This window comes from Myripristis murdjan, chromosome 14, assembly GCF_902150065.1.
Source record: "Myripristis murdjan chromosome 14, fMyrMur1.1, whole genome shotgun sequence".
NCBI classification, from domain to species: domain Eukaryota; kingdom Metazoa; phylum Chordata; class Actinopteri; order Holocentriformes; family Holocentridae; genus Myripristis; species Myripristis murdjan.
This window is the reverse complement of record NC_043993.1, coordinates 37,601,956-37,614,030: the sequence shown is the minus strand read 5'-3', so window position 1 is coordinate 37,614,030 and position 12,075 is coordinate 37,601,956. Positions and strand designations below refer to the sequence as shown.

Sequence of the window (12,075 nt, the reverse complement as noted above, 5' to 3'; positions counted from 1 at the left end):
GACATCTGTCTGCCCCCCCCCCCCCCCCCCCCCCCCAACCCCCCCCCCCCACACACACACACACACACACAGTACTATACTCTACCCTAATATCTATCTATCTAATTAACAAATAGTTGCATCACAAGATAAATTTGCCACCAATAAAAATGATACATTTTATGTGTACAGCTCTTTTCAAGACTTGATTATATGACGGTGTATTGTTGTTGTTGTTGTTTTTTTTTTTTACATAAATTTGTTATTTTTTTCCTTCACTTTAATTGCAGAGCTTTACATTAATGACCAAGTCCAACATTTAAAATAAATCAATAAAAAAGTGTGCGTAAACACTGGGTAACAGTAACGGTAAAATAAACAGAAACATAATAAAAAAAGAGGAAAAAGATGATATGATATCATGATATATAAATAATATAATGATATATAAATCAGCGAGAAGCTCTTGCAGATTCATTTTTGTCTGATTTTCTGGGCACGAGGAAGACGCTGAGAGCTGATTCTGTTTCCTGGAGCCTGAATCTACGCCCCCTTCTTTTTTCAAAATGTAATTATAAGCGATCTTACAGGAAAGAGGAACCGTGTTATTAATGTAATTATTTTGCTGAGTCGGATGTTTATTCTTAACGCGGCAGGAATTGCGTCTCTGAATATAAATAGTTTAAAAAAACTTCCTTAAAAGTCCTGTCGTCGCAGAAGGTCGTGCTGGTGAATAACATCCAGCACACAGTTTGTATTTGACTGTTACTGCGTCTGCATGATTGTTTTGGTGGATTTTTTGTTTCTTTGTTTATTTTTATTTGTTTGTAGTATTTTATTACTGTCTGAGTAATAAAATACTACAATAAAAAAGAAACTGACAGTAAAACAGGAGGATAGAGAAACAAACAGCTGCCTACAGGGAGTCCATGTGATAAAGATGATTATTAACTATTGATTATTAACTATTGATTGGGAATTTCCCAGTTTGGGATCAATAAAGTATACATATCTATCTATCTATCTATCTATCTATCTATCTGTCTGTCTGTGACGGTGCAGCTGTGACTGGGTCGTGTTGTAACTCAGCAGTATTTGGAAAAAAGGGAAGACGGGAGCAAAAAGACGTTGTGGTTTCGTATCGTGTTGAAATAAAGCAGCAACGTTTCAGACAAAGGAACGGCTCGGGGCCTGAGGGTTGTCGGTTCAAATCCCCTTGAAGTCTGAGAACATGAAGCGGCTGCGGCTCGGCCCACAGTCCCACGTCAGGAAAGAGATTTTCAAAATCCGAGTGAAACTTCACCCGACGCTTTCGGACACTCTGTGTTTTCTCACTTTTCACTGGAGCACCTGAAGGCATCGTGGGCCAGTTCAAAGCCTGCCAGCGTGCCTCCTGGAGCAAGGCGCTGCGTTCACGTCTGCTGGGACGTCAGAGTTCTCAGTCAGACAGGATCAGATGTGCTGATTTTGTTTGTCCAAGTTTTAATGAACAGACATTTACACGGTGGCGTATCAGAGCCACTTTAGGGAGAAAAAATACAGAGCCGCGAGGGGAGGGTGATATTCAGATTAAAAACAATTTTAAAAAACTCAGAAATTCCCTGAATAAACATTTACAGGAAAAAGAGACATCCTCTGAGATTAAAGTGGTAAATTTATGAGGAAAAAAAAACTGTTGTTATAAATACGTAACAGCAATCACATTTAGTAAGAAACCCCGTCCCGGTCTCCTCCTCAGCATCTGGACTCTGAAGAGACTGCAGGTTTCAGGCACTTTGTTATCTGCCTGCCTGTCTGTCTGTCCGTGTGTGAGACAGGAAGAGACAGACAGCTGAGTAAGGAGATACATGAAGAGAAAGAGGAAGAAGAGACGAGGTCAGCGACCCGCCAGAGGAGCGCGAATTACGCAACGAGAGCTGCTTTGTCGGGCGGCCTCGCTCCGTCGGTCTGAACGGGACGGCCCGTTCTAACTCCGGTCGATCGGTTCCTCCTCCACAGAGCTGCCTAAAGGTACAGTTCACCCACTTTACAAAAACAGACATTCTCCCTCTCCCCCCTGCAGGGTAGAGTGCGGATCAGGCCACGTACGTCTGTCCGAGCCCGACCCGAGTCTGAGATGTTGCTCATCCTCCATCACTGTGTTACATTCACCACCTCAAACAGCCTACATGTTGCCTTCAGTGTCATCACGTAAACCCCATCCAGTCCCACTGATATCTGCAAATTATGACTTTAAGGTGTGTGTGTGTGTGTGTGTGTGTGTGTGTTTAAACATGATAAACATGATAAATGCAATGTCTCCCAAGTTGCATTTCAAAGTATGACGGCAGTAAACGTCCATCCAAACTCCATGTTTTGTTGGGATCAGTCTCCTGTTGCTTTACGGCACAAAACAGAGCAAAGTGAGCTGAAGCCTCCTGAGTTTCCATCAGAAAGTTTATTTTAGGTGAACTGTTGTTTTATTTTAGGTGAACTTTGGAAACTTAACTGAATGTGAAAGCGGAGTGCCAGCAATGACATTTAGAGGAAGTGCTTTACCACACAGGAAATCCCTCATCTAAAAGTTATTTTTTCTGTTTGGCTGCATTAAATCGGCTCTGTGGCTCATTTTAGTATCAAGAAACATCAACGCATTCATTCACACAAACGGTGAAGATAAAGGTAAATATTTTTGACAGGACATCGGCTGTGTTGCTTTACGGCTCAAAACAGGAGGAGGGCGCCGTTCCTCCGGGAGTTTCTGGAAAAATCTCCTCCAACATGTTTATCGTCTTTAGGGCGGGGAGGAGGGGCGAGACGCCACGGGGCTGAGGAGGAATGTGGTCTTAAAGGAATATTTCACACATTATGCAGAATTTTTGTATCATTCGATCATTTTTGCAGCACTCGAGCCGTGTGCCGCCTTCAGCCTCCGACAAGGAAAGTTTTGCCCACAAGCCTTTGTGGAAAACTCGTATTCCAAAAACGGCAGCCATCTTTGACCCAGCAGAAAAAAATTGGGGTTGGTAATTTTACAGTTTTACAAAGCTCTGGGTGAAAAAGAGGATTTTGTGGAAGCATCTTTGCAGGGAAATTGAGTCTGTGTGTTTGTGACGTCCTGATCACATGACCACACCCCAGAGACGAGGAGCTTTAAAAATGACCTTGTGAGCTTTGCTGCTGTAAAATCGTAAACTTACTGCTCCAATTATTCTCCGCTGGAACAGAGACGTTAAAATACAGTCGACCGCAACATGACCTCAGTGGTTTACTGTCAGTGCTGTGAAGCTGTCATAACAATAATAAAGTGATGATGATGATGATGATGTACTGCTGTGAACTGATAGGCAGAGCCGCTTTAAGCTTGTAAATCTGTTGTTGAGTTGCTTGTATTTCTAAACCGTCAGCATTTTCAGGAAGTAAAGCACCGATCAGCCCAGGGCCCGCTGCTGGCTGTTTGGGTTCCCAGAGCACAACCTCCCCCCCCTCCAACCACACACACACACACACACACACACATCACAAATCTGTGTTCACACCAAACTGTCAGGTGAACACATGAACACAACACGCACTGAGCTGCTGTCAGCCCACGCTCTTCAGCCCAGCAAATCACAACTGATGCCACCTGGTGAGTTTCCCATGATGCCTCAGTGCAGCGGCGGTCACGGTCTGAATCCATATCCAGCACAGCAACCACATCATGAAACCCTACAGGCAGCTTATCATCTGATGTCCAGAAACACACAGAGCCACCTCACAGCGGACAGGACCAACACGTCAGTCCATGTCTTCATGTCTTCATGTCTTCATGTTTCCCACGTGAATAACCACATCAAAAATCAAAGTTTAAGTTCTGCACGCAGTAATGAAATCATCGAATTCTGCAAAAGTCTGAAATAATACAAAAAAATGGTTTCTCCTGTGAGGACAAACAAACTGTTTCCTGTCTTCTCCACTGGAGTCTGTGACTTGAGGGGGAAAACGCTCAGAAAATCAAAAAGAGCTCCAACCCACTGAGCTATTTTTTTTTTTTTTTTTTACAGTTTGATGTTCAGGTCTAGATCTATTTATTAATTGCTTTGTGTTTGATGTTTAGTGATCCAGATTTATTTATATATTTACACTGCAAAAAGTCAAAATCTTACCAAGATTATTTGTCTTATTTCAAGTCAAAAATGTCTTATTTCTAGTCAAAATATCTCATTACACTTAAAATAAGACATGATCACCTCAGAAGTAACTTGTTTCAAGTGAATTTTCACTTGTTTCAAGTGAAAATTCACTTGTTTCAAGTGAAAATTTGCTTGTTTCATTGGCAAAATTTGCCAGTGGAAAAAGTGAAAATTAGCTAGAAACAAGAAACAAATTTTGCCAATGAAACAAGCAAATTTTCACTTGAAACAAGAGACAATTGTCTAAAAACAAGTTTCTTCTGAGGTGATCATGTCTTATTTTAAGTGTAATAAGATATTTTGACTAGAAATAAGACATTTTTGACTTGAAATAAGACAAATAATCTTGGTAAGATTTTGACTTTTTGCAGTGTATCGCTGTGACGTAGACAGTCAGTTCAGTTTATCCAGGATCAAATAAAGTCAGACTATCACTACCACATCGGCCTTTACAAATCCAGTATCGGTCGACCTCTGGAGTGACAGACCGCCACCGCGCCACGGTTACCACGGCAACCATTCAAGAAATAAATACCCGCACGGCTGTTTTATCGATATATCTATCGATGTGGTGACGGACGCTCGTGCTAATGACATTTTGTGTTGTTCAGCGGCAGCTTGTTGTAAACGTGGAGTCACGGTGCAGATCTGTCCCCGCACAAAGACAAACGCCAAGACCTGAGGGGAAAACCTGAGCTGGGTCACCTTCAGCCGCCACGTGAAGACAAGACGAGACAAGACAAGATAAGATAAGATAAGACAAGACAAGACAAGACAAGACAAGACAAGACAAGACAAGACAAGACAAGACAAGACAAGATAAGATAAGACAAGATAAGATAAGATAAGATAAGATAAGCTAAGATAAGCTAAGATAAGATAAGACAAGATAAGATGAGATGTACCTTTATTGATCCCCGTAGAAGAAGCTGGTCTGAGGCGGCGGCACAGAGGGAGTGTATTTAACGCCAGAGACAGAAAGGACATTTCCATGAGTCGTGTGTCTCCTGCCGTCCCCTGCAGACGGCAGCGTCTTCAGATGCGAGGCGTCGAGGCTCTGAGGCCGAGGAGGAACCTGCCGTCGAAATAGGAAACTGAAATAGGAAGGGTTTGTCCGGACGGTTAGAGGCGGGCGGGACGCCGCCCCCCGTCGGTCCAGCAGGAAGACGAGCTGCTGCCAGCAGACAGGCAATAAGGAAACGAGAGAGAGCGCATTTCACTACAAGCAAATTTTACAGAGTGAGAGAGAGAGAGAGACAGCCATGGAGCTGTGCAACACACACACACACACACACACACACACACACACACACACACAGTAATAATTCACTGATACTATTGTTTAGTATTTCATAGCTGTCATATGAAAAGTTGCACTGAAATCAGACTCACTCAGACTCAAAGAGCAGAATCAGACTTTAGACAGTCAGGGCTCCACGTTATCGCCCTGTCCTCCTGCTGTCCTCCTCTGTCCTCCTCTGTCCTCCTCCTCTGTCCTCCTCCTCTGTCCTCCTCTGTCCTCCTCCTCTGTCCTCCTCCTGCTGTCCTCCTCCTCTGTCCCTCTGTCCTCCTCCTGCTGTCCTCCTCCTCTGTCCCTCTGTCCTCCTCTGTCTTCCTCTGTCCTCCCCTGTCCTCCTCTGTTCTCCTCCTCTGTCCTCCTCTGTTCTCCTCCTCTGTCCTCCTCCCCTGTCCTCCTCTGTCCTCCTCCTGTCCTCCTCTGTCCTCCTCCTGCTGTCTTCCTGCTGTCCTCCTCCTCCTCTGTCCTCCTCCTGCTGTCCTCCTCCTCCTCTGTCCTCCTCCTGCTGTGTCCTCCTCTGTCCTCCTCCTCTGTCCTCCTCTGTCCTCCTGCTGTCCTCCTCCTCTGTCCTCCTGCTGTCCTCTTCCTGCTGTCCTCCTGCTGTCCTTCTGCTGTCCTCCTCCTCTGTCCTCCTGCTGTCCTCCTCCTCTGTCCTCCTCCTCTGTCCTCCTCCTGTCCTCCTCCTCTGTCCTCCTGCTGTCCTCCTCCTCTGTCCTCCTCCTCTGTCCTCCTGCTGTCCTCCTGCTGTCCTTCTCTCTCCTCCTCCTGCTGTCCTCCTCCTCTGTCCTTCTCTCTCCTCCTCCTCTGTCCTCCTCCTGCTGTCCTTCTCTCTCCTCCTCCTCCTGCTGTCCTCCTCCTGCTGTCCTCCTCCTCTGTCCTCCTCCTCTGTCCTCCTGCTGTCCTCCTCCTGCTGTCCTCCTCCTCTGTCCCTCTGTCCTCCTCCTGCTGTCCTCCTCCTCTGTCCTCCTCCTCTGTCCTCCTGCTGTCCTCCTCCTGCTGTCCTCCTCCTCTGTCCCTCTGTCCTCCTCTGTCTTCCTCTGTCCTCCTCCCCTGTCCTCCTCTGTCCTCCTCTGTCTTCCTCTGTCCTCCTCCCCTGTCCTCCTCTGTTCTCCTCCTCTGTCCTCCTCCTCTGTCCTCCTCCCCTGTCCTCCTCTGTCCTCCTCCTGTCCTCCTCTGTCCTCCTCCTGCTGTCTTCCTGCTGTCCTCCTCCTCCTCTGTCCTCCTCCTGCTGTGTCCTCCTCTGTCCTCCTCCTCTGTCCTCCTCCCCTGTCCTCCTCTGTCCTCCTGCTGTTGTCCTCCTCCTGCTGTCTTCCTGCTGTCCTCCTCCTTCTCTGTCCTCCTCCTGCTGTGTCCTCCTCTGTCCTCCTCTGTCCTCCTCCTGCTGTGTCCTCCTCTGTCCTCCTCCTCTGTCCTCCTCCTGCTGTGTCCTCCTCTGTCCTCCTCTGTCCTCCTCTGTCCTCCTCCTGCTGTGTCCTCCTCTGTCCTCCTCCTCTGTTCTCCTCCTCTGTCCTCCTGCTGTGTCCTCCTGGCTCTAAAGGCTTGTCCTGAGTCTCCTCATGAGTCCTGGCTGTGTTTTGGGCGTGGCCCTGCAGTGAACCAATCAGAGGCCGTCTCCCGTCCCCTCTAACAGCCAGGTGTGTCTCACCTTGGTGGGCTGCTGTTCTAATGGAGGATTCTCCAGGTAAGAAGGAAGGAGACGGAGTGAAAGCTCCCGAGCAGATCAGGACTCCATCTGAGCTCCCTGAGGTGAAGCAGCGTCCCTGCCCTGTGTGTGGGACAAGCAGAGCGGACGCTCGCTGGCGCCCCCTATGGAGGCCACCATCACTGTCTGATGATGAGCTTCAGACAGCAGAGAGACCTGCAGCACTGACCTCAGAGCTGCTGTTTGCTGCTCAGTCACTTTCAGCAGCGCAGCAACACTGCTCTGAGGTCAGCTCATGTTCAGAGCAACATGGAGCTCAGAGGGACAGGAGACACTCTGCTGTCTCCACCAGGGGGCGCTGCAGGGGGACCGCTTGGAATCTAGAAAAGACACGCCCGCCGCTGCTTCTGCACCAGGTGGAAGAGAGAGTCCTCAGCCTGTCCTCTCTAAAAGCTCTCCTTAAAACTTCCACAGCAAAATAAAATCACACAACAACACAAACAACAGCATAAACAACAACATAAACAACAACATAAACAACAACAGGTCCCCGTACCCTCTGTGTGATTACAGAGGTTTGTGGAAGTCTAGCAGGTTGTCAGAATCAGAATCACATTATTGTCATTTTCCCTGTGTGCCTACAGACATGAGGAGCAGGAAATGTCCTTTCTCCTCTGTCACAACACACAGAGCCCATTCAGTAAACACAACAGCTAAAACTGAGGACGTAACACAGACAAACATTTGAAAAGAGCCCCACTGTGGCATGCAGTTCATATCTATAGAAAAAAAAAAAAAAAAAAAACCAACACAACACACAGCCTGTGGATGAAGTGCCACGGTGCAAACAGGATTTGTAAAGTGCTGCTGTGTGTTTCCAAAGTGCAGTCACGTGCCTTGAGGCTGCCGAAGCTGTGAGTTGTCTCTTCCTGGCGTAAGGTTACCATGTGGCAGCTTCCTGCAGACGCTACCTGTCGGATCTACCTGTCGGATCTACTTTCCAGTTCTGCGTTCAGAGGCGATGCTGATGCCGGAGCTGATACTCACCCTGCGTTCCAATACTCACACTACCACACTATTTAGTAGGGAAAAAAAAGATTTAGTATGTCCCAATACATAGTGTGTCAGATGCAGTATGCCAAGAGTACCAGGATGTTCTACTACATCCGGTCAGATTTCGCAGTATGGATTTCAGCATGCTGCTCTGGCCATTCTGACCCACAATCCTTTGCACAGCGGACGTTACGTCGCACTGACTGAGTTGCGTGTACAAGCCACGCCCACATATGGACAAAACAAAATACACACATCGCACAAAACTCGCTCAGTGACAGCAGAAGTGACAGGAAGACAGAAGATCAGAAATCAGACAGAGGACAGCGCAGTATGAAACAGCACCGCCATTTTGACAACAACATTCAAATGTGGAGCTACGGACGGAGGAGGAAGTGAGCGAGAGGGTCAGAGGTCAGGGACGTTGTATGTAGTGTGTCCCAACAGTATGCATATGCATGCATATTTCATACTAAACTACATACTTTGTAAGGGCAGCTGCAGTACCTACTAAAAGTAAAAAGTATAAGTATGAGATCTGGAACGCAGGGTCGGTTTGTTTACAGACGGACTCCCAGAGGCGGGGGCAAATCCCACCTTTTCACCAAGAATGCAGGTTTCACACCGTTTTCCCTGAACTATGAACTAAAAATAAAAAATAAAATAAAAATGTGCGTCACTCCAGCGGCACGATGAGCCGAGGCCGCAGTCCGGGCCGAAGGACGGGGATTTCCCGGTGACGCGTTCACGCTCAGACGTTTTGTTCATTATGGAGCTGTGCAGGTGTCAGACTTGTCAAATAAAATCAAGGTGGTGAGATTAAAGTTATATTAAAATGATATTAAAATAATTATATTCTGCATATATGGATTAATGCGAGAGTGAGTGTACATAATGCACACAAAATGTATAAGGTACAGATTGTTGTATTTTGTAGTTTTGTATTATTTCATTCTTCCATGGAGAGTGTGAGCGGCTGCAGCTGAGCGGATCAATAAAGCGTTTCTGATTCTGAATTTGAGTCGCAGTGACGTCCAGTGAATCAGCCCTTTGAAATCTGAGCAAAATCACTGGATTTCCTTCAGAAACATGACGAGTGAATTAGCAAGAAATGACTCAGATGTGAGTAAGAATATAGCGAGGAACCAAAAATGAACAAAAAAATAAAATAAAATAACTCCACAAACCAAATTACACAACCAAAACAATAAAAAACAGGGGAAAAAAAGGAACCAAATCAACATTTAAAAAAAGAAAGAAAATGACTTGGTAATTATCTTTTTTTTTTTTTTTTTTTTTTTTTTTTTTTCCTGTAACACAATTTTAAATATAGAATTTGCAACTTGCAAATGTTCAGGTCATTTCACACGAAGTGGCTCATTTCCTTTTTTTCTTCCATTTTTTTGAAATTATTATAATATTGTGTGTGTGTGTGTGTGTGTGTGTGTGTGTGTGTGTGTGTGTGTGTGTGTGTGTTGAATTAAAGGGGAAATACGCACACAGAGGAACACACACACACACACACACTCCCTAGCAGCCTGATCACACTCTTGACTGGAAAGGGTTTTTTTTTTTCTTTCTTTCTTTTTTATGTCAGTGTTTCCTCTGTGTCGTCCGTCCTGTGATTGACAGCTGCCACTGAGGCAAGCCCCGCCCACCTGGCACTTCCACGCAAAGTGAAACAAACACACTCCAGGGTGAGAACTGCTCTGTGACACCCGGCTCCACCCATCCTGCCCGGCGACAGGTGACACCCAAACAAACGCTGTCCCCAAACTGACACACTCACACACACACACACACACACACACACACACATTCACACACACACACTCACTCACACACTCTGAAGACCCAAATGACATCACTGTGAAGAAGTGAGTCACATTTCGACTCACCCACCCACTACGTCGTCTGACCTCCATTCTGCTTCAAGCTGCTTCAGCTCCTCTGAGAAAAACACTGAACTTTGAAGGGAGCAGGTTTTTTTTTTTTTTTTTTTTTTGGGGGTGGGGGGAGGTGGGGGGGCATACTCTAAAATTACCACAAAACTGTAAAATAAATATTTCAAAACAAAACAAAACAAAACAAACCCACAGAAAATTTTGGGGGAAAATTATTAAATAACAAGAAAATTATCAGAAAAATGGCAAACATAAAAAAAAAAAAAAAAAAACTAGAATATTATTTAGAAAAAAAAACAACAACAACAACATAAAAACAAATCCATTGAGCTTAGTTCTTAGGATGCCACTCACGGGATCCAGGCTTTCAAAATTATTTTTTCTATTATAACACTATAATAATTTAATAATCTCTAATATTCCCTCAGGCAGCTACAGTGTGTCTCAGTGTACAGATTATTGTGGCCTTGTCATAATAATAATCCCTATGATATTCTCATGATAGTTCTGCAGTTTTCCTGTGATATTTTTGTATAATATTTAGTAAAATGTAGATTTTCTATAGGGAGTAACTTCACTCAGTGTCTGCACTCAGTGTGTAGACTGTTATTTTACTGTAACTCCTATAATAATCCTATAATAACCCTGTAATATTCCTGTGGTGCTGTGGGCTTCTGTACAGTTTAATCTCCTGCATTAAAAGAAAAAAAAAAAAAAAAAAAAAACACGCAAGTTTACACACATCAGACCCGAATTACACCACTTTGCTCTGAGCTAACAGCACACACACACACACACACACACACACACACACACACACACACACACACACACAGGCATGTCAACAGTAGGGAGTGGTCGCTCTCTCCATCTCCAGCTCCCTCAGCAGCCAAACTTTGAGCCCAGAAACAGCAAGCGAACAGCGGATCGATCAGCGCGGCCTGATCGACCAGCCGGGTGACTGACTGACTGATTGATTGACTGATTGACTGATTGATTGATCGATCACACTGAGCAGCGCAGCGGCGATCAGCTGATTGGACAGCGGAGCTCAGGCGCGAGCTGCGGAGCCTCAAAGTTACACAGAGGAAAGTGATCCCGAGTGTGTGTGTGTGTGTGTGTGTGTGTGTGTGTGTGTGTGTGTGTGTGTGTGTGTGTGTGTGTGTGTGTGTGTGTGTGTGTGGTGATGAAGAGGAGGAAGAGGAGCAGACTCACCCTGATCGGAGCTCCTCTCGGGCGGACAGCGGAGCGGAGACCCGGGCTGGTCCGGAGGGGCGGAGCTGAGAGGAGCCGGAGGAGGAGGAAGTGTGTGAGAGAGGAAGTGCAGCAGTTTGAGGAAGTTTACTGTGTGTGTGTGTGTGTGTGTGTGTGTGTGTGTGTGTGTGTGTGTGTGTGTGTGTGTGTGTGTGTGTGTGCGTGTGTGTGTGTGTGTGTGTGTGTGTGTGTGCGTGCTGGGGGGACAGTGGCGTAACTCTGGGGTTTTTCTGTATTTTTGCTGTTGAGAAACACACAAGCTGAAAGGCTCTGCTGGCCTGGAGCTCCTCTCTTCTCTTCTCTGTTTTATTTGTTGGAATGCCTGTCAGGATGTGATGTTTAAATAAAGTTTGTTTTTTTGGGGGGTTAATGATGGATTAACACTCCTGTAGGCACGCAGAGGGGGCGGAGCTTCACCAAGACTCAGACAGCTCAAACAGCAGCTCCTCTAAGCCCCTCCCACCTGACATCCAGCTCCTACTCCAAGCCCCTCCCACATGACATCCATCTCCTCCTCCAAGCCCCTCCCACCTGACATCCAGCTCCTACTCCAAGCCCCTCCCACCTGACATCAGCTCCTCCTCCAAGCCACTCCCACCTGTCATACAGCTCCTACACCAAGCCCCTCCCACCTGTCAAACAGCTCCTCCAAGCCCCTCCCACCTGATATCCAGCCATTCCTCCAAGCCCCTCCCACCTGACATCCAGCTCCTACTCCAAGCCACTCCCACCTGTCATACAGCTCCTACACCAAGCCCCTCCCACCTGACATCCAGCTCCTACTCCAAGCCC

General features: G+C 46.3%; 2 protein-coding genes across 2 annotated transcripts in view; one reads left to right on the top strand and one right to left on the bottom strand.

The window, feature by feature from the left end:
- LOC115371252 (post-GPI attachment to proteins factor 2) overlaps positions 1-2,245 on the top strand; it is a 33,057-nt gene extending 30,812 nt beyond the window's left edge. The window contains exon 7 of the transcript XR_003929344.1: positions 2,217-2,245. The gene's annotated coding sequence lies outside the window, so the exon portion shown is untranslated. The remainder of the gene's footprint in view (positions 1-2,216) is intronic.
- LOC115371257 (rho-related GTP-binding protein RhoG-like) overlaps positions 1-11,308 on the bottom strand; it is a 16,504-nt gene extending 5,196 nt beyond the window's left edge. The window contains exon 1 of the mRNA XM_030068499.1: positions 11,245-11,308. The gene's annotated coding sequence lies outside the window, so the exon portion shown is untranslated. The remainder of the gene's footprint in view (positions 1-11,244) is intronic.
- Positions 11,309-12,075: the final 767 nt, after the last annotated feature.